Source organism: Papio anubis, chromosome 1, assembly GCF_008728515.1.
Source record: "Papio anubis isolate 15944 chromosome 1, Panubis1.0, whole genome shotgun sequence".
Lineage (NCBI taxonomy): Eukaryota > Metazoa > Chordata > Mammalia > Primates > Cercopithecidae > Papio > Papio anubis.
In genome coordinates this window covers 212,045,498-212,055,079 of record NC_044976.1, presented here as the reverse complement: position 1 = coordinate 212,055,079, position 9,582 = coordinate 212,045,498, and positions in this window count along the sequence as shown.

Genomic DNA, 9,582 nt, shown 5'->3' with positions numbered 1-9,582 from the left:
TTAGAGGCATTATTTATAACAAGCTCAAACAGAAACCATTCAAATGCCTTTTAAGAGTAGGATGAGTAAATATTTTTTAATTGTTAATATAATGGAATACTATGTGCCATAAAAAAAACACACCGGAGCTACACACAGCAACATGGATTACTCTCCTAAGCATAATATTGAACAACAACAAAACAATAAAAACAGCTAAACACAAAAGGATTTCTGTGGTATGATTCCATTTATATAAAGCTCAAAATTAGTTAAAGCTGAACTATAGTTTTTAGGAATGCAAATTAAAAAGATAAAAGTTTGGGAAAAGAAAGTGGTAACTATTGATATTGTGGCAATAATTATATTCAGAGGTGAAAAAAGAAATTTTGATTAGGAATCAGGAGGGGGTGGATGAGGATGCTTCTGTGGTGCTGACAATGTTCTATTTCTTGATCTTGGGTACGTTTACATGGGTGTTTATATTTCATTAAACTGAATATTTGGTTTTCAGATAATTGTATATAAGGGACTATAGTCAATAATGGCCCTACCTCCCGGGATGAAGATAAATAAATCCATGAAAAGCTCTTTGCAATGGGCTTGCAATATAGTAAGCACTAGTTAGAAGTGAGCAAGTGGTAGGAGTAGTATAAAATAAGATTTTAAAGTGGAATCTGCTCAAAGAAATGGAAGACTTTGTATAAAGGAGTTAGAATGGCATTCCAATTGGATATGATAATAATAAAGCATACAATTTATATTCGTTTTAATCACTTCACTTTCTTCTTGAACATAGACCAGATCTCGTGCTGGGAGCTGGTTAAACCAATGTGGATAAGACACAGCCCCTACCTTTGAAGCCAAAGTCTAGTGAAGATAATGCATTCATTTATTTGTATATTTCACAGACCTTTGGTTGGTCTGTGCTGTGTATCAAGTATTAGAAACAGAAGTAACTATTTCAAGGACTATACAAGCAATTTTAGAAAGACATAAATAAGCACATCAGAATATTAGTGCTACAGCAGAGAGATATGTACAGTGAAATGGGGGAAGAGCTAACTAAGAGTCACATGCTACAGGAGTAAACGGGGTGCTGGAAATTCTGAATTAACTCCTTCTGCCTCCATACCACACTCATATTAGTTAAACTAAAGAGCTAAAAATCTCACTTTCCAGACTCCCCTGTAGCAAGTGTTTTACATGCAAATTAGCCTTTCGATTTGATGCGTTCATGAGATGCAGGAGGCAGGATGGAGGTGGGGCCATCTTTGGCAATTACTGGCTCTTTCTGATGGGATGTGAGGCCAAGAAAGTGCAAAGTTGCCCTGTAGTGGTATCCCTGTGTCAATTCTGTAGTATCCTGGGTGTCAAGAAATTGTGGAGGCAGCAACAATGTCATGATCTAGCTCCCTGGTCCCTGGATTAGATTTATTTGTCTGTTCTCCATCTACCTAGTTGTTGAGAAATAACTGAGGCATCAGGAGCCTTCTGCCGCCAGTACCGCTCCAGGGGTGTCCACTGAGGTAGCACCATCTCCAGTGAAACAGCTGTGTCTTGTTCTGTAAGATCCTTGAAGGCCCAGATGGAATCAGCTCCTTCAGCCTTTCCGACACTGTTGTCAGGACCGACCTCCCTATATTTAATCTCTTTCTACTTCAAGTGACTTCTGTTTTCTGAGCTGAGTCGTGGAATAGTAGAGATGGAAGCATGAGTTTTCATTTACTGAAATTCACTGGAGTAAAGACGTTTACACGTTTCTCATATAACTGACACCAAGATAACGTGTATTGTTCTAAATGACATTTTTTTTTCTTTAGAAAACTCTATTTTATATTTACAGGGTCAGTTCTACAGATGCACTACCAAAAGTGAAACCAACACATGCAAACACAGTTTCCCAATTTCCTTAAGAATATTTAGTACATATAATAGGAATACAGCTGTCTTATTGCAAAGGACATTTTTCCTTTGCTGAAGTTGAACGGTGATGTATGCCAGAGGTATTAATGCTTGTGCTGCATACTTTGATTCTTGGAAACTCCTGGGACAAAAGGGTAAATTAACTGAAACTGGTTAAGTGAAATATAGGCTGATAAATTTTTGTGCTTATTTTCAAGGATGAGATAGATTAAATGAATAAATAAATAAGACACACACACTCCCAGCTACTATTTGTTTAAGGAATTCTGAGCATTACACTGGAGATTTCCCAGAAGAAATCTGTTTCTTGAATTCCCAAGAGCTGAGAATAAAGGGAATTGGCAAATGCTGATTCATCAACACACTTCCTTGTAGCAAATGGTCCCCTGAGCATGATAAGAAACCACCCAGGTAGAATTCACTCCCTAGCTTTCTAAACAAGGAAAAACATATTTCACCAGTTAACAAGACACTGGTTGTCTTACATTCTCCACATGGCTTCCTGAGATGTGGAGAGGCCTTTTAATGTCTATTTTTTCCCCTTGGACAGGATTCAGGAGAGAAAAATGAGGCACTAAGCTTGTACATAGTAGGTTCTCAAAGAGTATCTCTTCAATTGATTGTTAGCCGTGACAAAAACCACAAGCCAGCCAGTCCCTGACTTCTCTTAAAGGACAGGAATGCTCACCTTTTATCAAGGACTCATTATGTCTAACCTGTTCCAGCACTTCAGGTACATTGCACTTTATTTAATTCTCATACAAACTCTGTGAAGTGGATTCCATAGAACCCACAGCAATACCTGTTCCCTGTATACAAGAAAGGGACTTTTGCTGAAACTCACATTACCAAAAGGTTAGAGCTGGGAACGTAAAGAGAGTTGACTTCCTTTAGAAGTCCATGGCGTATGCTGTGGGTACAATGCACCACAGATGTGACTTTTCATGGGCATTGTATGTGGCCAAACGTGCAGCTGCAGCCCCAGCTCAACTTCTCTCAGTTTCCAACTATTTCCAAAAGGCTCTGAAATAGTTAAAGATCACAGAATACTATTTTCAGTAGAAATGTTTACTTGCGTTTCCTGGCAGAACAAGGCCAGGGCACCAACTTGTTTGCTTGTTTCTTGTAGAAATTCAGGTTGTGGGGATGTATGGTGTGGATGATAAGGCGGAATGCCTGCATTGCATCATAGGATATGCTTTGCAGCATGTAGCACCTTAAGGAGGGAAGGACTGTGCACAGAACTAGGCGTTCCTGTGGCACTGTGCCCAATTCATTGGGTCTAAGAGGGAACTTCAGTAAATTCCAAAAGTGAAAAAAATCACAATGGTAAGATAAATCAAAAGTTAATATTCAAGATCAGTTATCTCAATGAAACTCATACTGTTAAAATTCTACTTCTCTTCCCTTTGGGCACATAAAACATACTAACTTCGAAATTCCAAAATATGGTGTAAAGAGAAATTTAACAGTCTAACTTATTGGCCTCAAATATCTTAAGTCAAATTAAGGTTTTTCAAAAAGCTGTGCCATTGTAGCTCAAGATATACACTCCATGTACCCTAACTTCAAGAGAAAGCATCCTTAATCTATGCTTATTCATACCTCAAGCAATCAACTTAGCATCAAATACCTATCAGCACTGTTTTCATGCAGTAGAGAAGTCATTTATTGAACTATAGGCAAAATGTAAAGATTTCATGAAGTGATTTAAGGCCCATTGTGACACTTACACTTTTTAAAACTGAAATATTACTACAAACTTGAGCTTTTATTTAATGATTGTTTTAGTATCTCCCAGAAGAGTATGAGGTTAAGTACAAAGCATGATGAGATCTTACCCCAACGTTTGTATCCAGATAAAATTAGTTTAATCTGTTATGTTGGAATGAGGCACCATTCTGGGCTCTTCATAAGGCCCTAAAGATGTGGAGTTAAAGATGTTGTGAGATTTAGCAGTGTCACAATTCTCTCAATTATGAATTCTTATCTATTATGAGTCACTCAGAAACAGCCTGAATATAACTCTTCAGCATGCTCTTGCCTCTCCGTGGTTGATAAATAGTATTATTTGCACTTTGTGTTGCTGGACATGATGGCTGAACTAAATCTGAATCCTTTAGTTTATGGGCAGAGCTACCAGGAGCCCAGTGTTATGGACTAAATGTTTCTGTCCACCTGAAATTCATATGTTGATATTCTAACCCCCAGTGTGATGGTATTAAAAGGTGGGTTCTGTGGAAGGTAATTAGGACATGAAGGTGGAGCCTTCAAGGTGGGATTGATGCCCTCATAAGAAGAGACATGAGAGCTTGCTTACTCTCTCTCCTTTCCACCATGTAAAGACACACAAAAAAGATGGCCATTTTCAAACCAGAAAGAGGGCTCTCACCAGACACTAGATACGTTGGAGCTTTGATGTTGGACTTCCCAGGCCCTAGAATTATGAGAAATAAATGGTTTTTGTTTAAGCCACCCAGTCTATGGTATTCTGTTATAGCAGCCCAAACTGACTATGAATCTGGCATTCTAACATTTCCTAAAACAAAGATTGAGGGTTGCAGCAACAAGTCATCTCTCCTCTTAATTCCCCCTTCATCTCCTCTGAGGTATATGGGTTTTACTATAGTGTGTTGAGAATGGGATCCAAATAGGATTGTGGAATAGTAAGTTTGGGGTCCTTGGCCAAAAGCTTGGGCTAAATCTTTGAGACAAATTTAGGGCCCAGTTTTGCTTATTCTTTGGTTGCCCAGCCCAAATATAAAACCTCCAAAATTATGGCAAGCCAAATTGGTTCTTGCCTTTTTGTGAGTTTCATCAAGAATTTAAAGGACAGCAGCAATTATAAAAAGGAGTCCTGACCCTAAAAGTATATCAATGTTTCAACCCTGAAGGAGAAAGGAAAACATTAAGATACCACCTTAGTCCATTTTCTGTAGCCATAACAAAATACCACAGACTGGGTAATTTATGAAGAAAAGAAGTTTATTTGACCCACAGTTCTGGAGGCTGGGAAATCCAAGAGCAATGGCACCAGCATGTGGCAAGAGTCATCTCATGGAGGATAGGTGGAAGGGCAAATGAGTGCATGCAAGAGAGAGCTCACTTTTATAACAAAGCTACTCCCACAATAACCTCCTCCCACAATCCATCCATGAGGGTGGAGCCCATATGACACAATTACCCCCCAATGGCCCCACCTCTCCACATTGTTAGACTGGGGACCCTGTTTCACATGAACTTTTAAAGGACACATTCAAACTATAGCAGTACCTTATAGAGAACATGGGTCTTGGAGCAGAACATCACCACTCAGTGGGATGAGTGCTTGGTACCTGTTCTTGAGCCATCAACATCCCCAGCCTTCAGTTCCCCTCTGCACACGGCCTCCTAAGCCATGAGTTGATCAGGCTATTACAGCAGATTAGATTCCAGAAGATGCTTGTCTTAACAATTTCTCTGGATGTACAGATGTCACTGTTTTAATGCAACTTAGAGCCTCTGCAATCACCAGTCAGGCAACTCTACTTCCTCTTTTTGGTCAGGAAGTAGGACATCCAGGGAGCCACACTGAGGGAGGCTGTTCCTATCTGCATCTCATCCAGTGACCAGATGACTAGTAGCTTACAGCAGTTTTTTAGCACTGATGTAGTAGAAAAAGTTGACTTGGAGTCAGATCTGAATTTAAGTTCCACCTCTAACACTAGGTTTATGACCTTGGGATGTTGTAATTATTTAGTGGATGTACTTGACATCACATCCCTACCACCACCACCTCCAGGGCACTTGTATCCTCATACTGCCACCCTCCATCCATGTGGTTATGTGGAGCTGCCATGGTTTCCCATCCTGTCTGCCCCCTGGCTACAGATGAGTGGGGGTAGGAGTGAAGGACTTGACTCCAGATCAGGACCCTGGAGAACTAAATTCTAATTCTGCTCAGTGGCAGAAGTATAGAACTTGGTAGCCATTAGATTCCTTATTTGCCACTGCAGTACATTTTGTAATAAAAAAAGAATGAAAATGACATCCAGAGAAAAACTGGGAGAAAAGAAAAAGGCATCTTGGCTATTTTCATATTGCTGATTATGGTTCTTAAGGCTCAACTGTATCCCTGCTGTTCTTACAGTTTGGTTATTTGATATCCGTTTGTATCTCTAAGATAGTAAATAAATAGTTTTGCTCAGAATTTCATCACTTGAAGTTGAGAATCCTGGCTAAAATATGATCTGCTACTTATTGAATGGCCATTTTTTTTTTCAGACATGGTTGAGTTCTCCCTCTCTCTCTCTCTCTCTCACTCTCTTTCTCTCTCTCTATATATATAATATTCTTGTGATTTTACTTGACTTCAACAAAAAACATTCCAAGCTAGAAATTATAATCCCTACTTTGCACATAGGAAATTGAGGTTCAGAAATTTATTAACTCACCCAATGTCATAAACTAATAATGTCAGGCTTTGCCCATGATGTGAACCTAAGTCAGGCTAATGCCTCTTTCTACCACACTCTTATGCCTAATTAGGGTGATTATTTACTTCTCAAAAAACTTGAAGCATCAATAACATCATCACAGAATTTTTGAGAACCAAATGTATTATGTGTGTGAAGCCTCTTTGAAAACTGTAAAAGGAATGTACAACTGGTAAATACCATTACTGCTTTCGGTAATGTCTGACAGGATTGTTTCACTGCAAATCTAAGTTAAAATGATATTATTGGAGGGACTCATACTCTGGGCAAAATTAGCAATTTCTTTACTGAAGATGTTTCAGTCATTCCAGATTTGAAATTCCTTTTTTTTTTTTTTTTAACATCTGCTTCTGCTAATAGCTTTTATCAGGAATGAAGAGATCCGCTTATCGATGCTGTTTCTCTGTCCCTGGTTTCTTGCTCTCCTGCCTCTTTGGTCTCATTTGCTTTCTTCTTGCTCCCAGTCATGAATGCATTTGTGAGGATTAAATAAGATAATGTGTGTTAAGAATTCTTTGTATCACATGTAGATTAGTTATTCTTCTTTTGGAATAAACCATTGTTTTAGAGAAAAGAATACTATTCTAGGAGAAGCCACGAGGAAAACCACATCTCTAAGAAACAAAACAAACCCACTTTTTCTTCACAGTGCTTCTCATGACCTAACATTGAAGTGTTTTACAACTCACAGCAAAGTCACTGTATTTTCTGCTTCAAAGAGTGTTAGCACATTCCACCTGGGGCAGAAACCATTTCGCCTTTAACCCTTTTCCACTTGTCTCCTCTTTCAAGGTTGTTAGTTTAAACTCTTTGCTAAACTGTAATATTTGCATTTCTCTCTTTGGAGAACTCGTGTATAGAAAAATCTATGTTAATTTGGATTCATTTAGTTTGGAATTCAGAATAATTATGGGTAATGCTTACGTATAGTTTACCTGAGCTTTATTAGGAGGAACGATGCATGAGTCCACTAAGATGAGGATTTTCTTCTTCTTCCGATAAGGCTCACCGTCCCCAGGGAGGAAAATCTGCTTTACTCACTAATCTTATTCAGAAACACTCTCAAATGTACCCAGAATAATGTTAGACCAAATATCTGGGCACCCTTTGGCCCAGTCAAGTTGACACACAAAATTAACCATGACGCTGTATGATTCCAACTGTATAACATTCTGGAAAAAGCAAAACTATGGGAATATTAAAAAGATCGGCAGTTGCCAGGGACTCAGGGGAATGGAGAGAGAGAAAAATATGTAGAACCAGTGAAATTTTTTAGGGCACTGAAACTATTCTGCATGTGCTACTGGTTGATATGTGACATTGTATATTTGTCTAAGCCCATAGAAAGCACAGTCCCAAGAGTGAACCCCAAGGTAAACCATGGAGTTTAGTTACCAATATTGGCTGATCAACCGTAATAAGTGTACTGAACTAATGTGAGATGTTAGTAAGAGGAAAAACAAAGGAGAGGGAAGAGAATTCATGGGAACCCCTGTACTTTGTGCTCATTTATTCTGTAAGCCCTGAAATGGCTCTAAAAATTCAAGTCTATCATATTTTTTTAAAAAATGTAGGTGAAATGAAACATTTTAAGATTAAAGAAATGCTAAAATTCCTCAGCTATAATAGAAATGGTTCCAAATAAAAACTCAAGTGTTTTGGAAGAAATGAAGAGTGCTGGAATTCATAAACATGTGGGTAAATATAAAAGATTAAATTTCCCCCTTAATTTGTTTTCCTAATAACCTCTATTAGTCAACATAATATTACCCTGAGGCTAGTTAATATGAATATGAGAGAAAGATGGAAATTAATTTCTGAAAAATACTCAATAATTTATATTTTATGATTAAAAAACTCTCAAATTGAATTTATGAAAGAGTTCATTAAGACAGTACTATGATGCTGCTTGGAAACAAATAGATTCAAAAATATCTGCTGTTGATCTGAGTTTTGGTTAATTCAGTATAGCTTATTCTGGCATGGGAGTGGGCCTCTCAGGCCTCTGCAAGAGAGAAACTGCCAAAGAGGATTGTGGTCAGCCTCCAGCCTCCAGCTGCAGCACCTTCAGGATCCACTCCAACACTCAAGCTAAGAACACAAGAACAAGCTTTCCTGAGCAGCTAAGGCCAATGACAGAGGGTGCTATGGTTTGGATATGGGGTTTGTTTTTTTTTTCTTTGAGACAGAGTCTTGCTGTGTCGCCCAGGCTGGAGTGCAGTGGTCCAATCTCGACTCATTGCAAGCTCCGCCTCCCGGGTTCACGCCATTCTCCTGCCTCAACCTCCCAAGTAGCTGGGACTACAGGCACCTGCCACCACGCCTGGCTAATTTTTTGTATTTTTAGTAGAGGCAAGGGTTTCACCGTGTTAGCCAGGATGGTCTCGATCTCCTGACCTCGTGATCCACCCGCTTCAGCCTCCCAAAGTGCTGGGATTACAGGCGTGAACCACCACGCCCAGCCCCTGGACCTGGATTTTTTTGCCCCCACCAAATCTCATGCTGAAACTTCTTCTCCAGTGTAGCATTGTTTGGAGGTGGCACCTGGTGGAAGGTGTTTGGGTCATGGGGGGTCTATCCGTCATGAACAGATTAATGCCCTCCCTTGGGGGTGAATGGGTTCTCACCCTTAGTTCTCAGGAGAGCTGACTGTTGAAAAGAGCCTGGCAACTCCCCCTCTCCCTTCTTGCTTCCTTTCTCACCATGTGATCTCTACACAATTGGCTCCCCTTGGCTTCCATCATGAGTGGAAGCAACCTGAGGCCCTCACCAGAAGCGGATACTGGGGTGTCACGCTACTTGTAAGCCTGCAGAACTGCGAGCTAAGTAAACCTTTTTTCTTTACAAATTACCCAACCTCTGGTATTCCTTTATAGCAACGCAAAGCAGACGAAGACAGGGCGGGAGGTGGAGTGGGGGAATAGAGGGCTGTGGGGAGTAAATAAGGTCGGGTCTTAAAGGTCACAGAAGGGACTTTGGATTTAATTGCGAATGAGATGCACAGTCCCTGGGGGATTGTGAACAGAGAAGACAGGCATATTTTAACAGGTTCCTGGCTGCTATGTTGAGAATACAGGATGGATAGGCAAAGCCATGCTCCCCATCAGGGCCTCTGTCCTGGAAATATCTTCTGCTGAATGTTCTTTCTCCAGACATCAGCATCTGCAACACCCATTTTTTTTCATGAATTGATCCCAAAGTT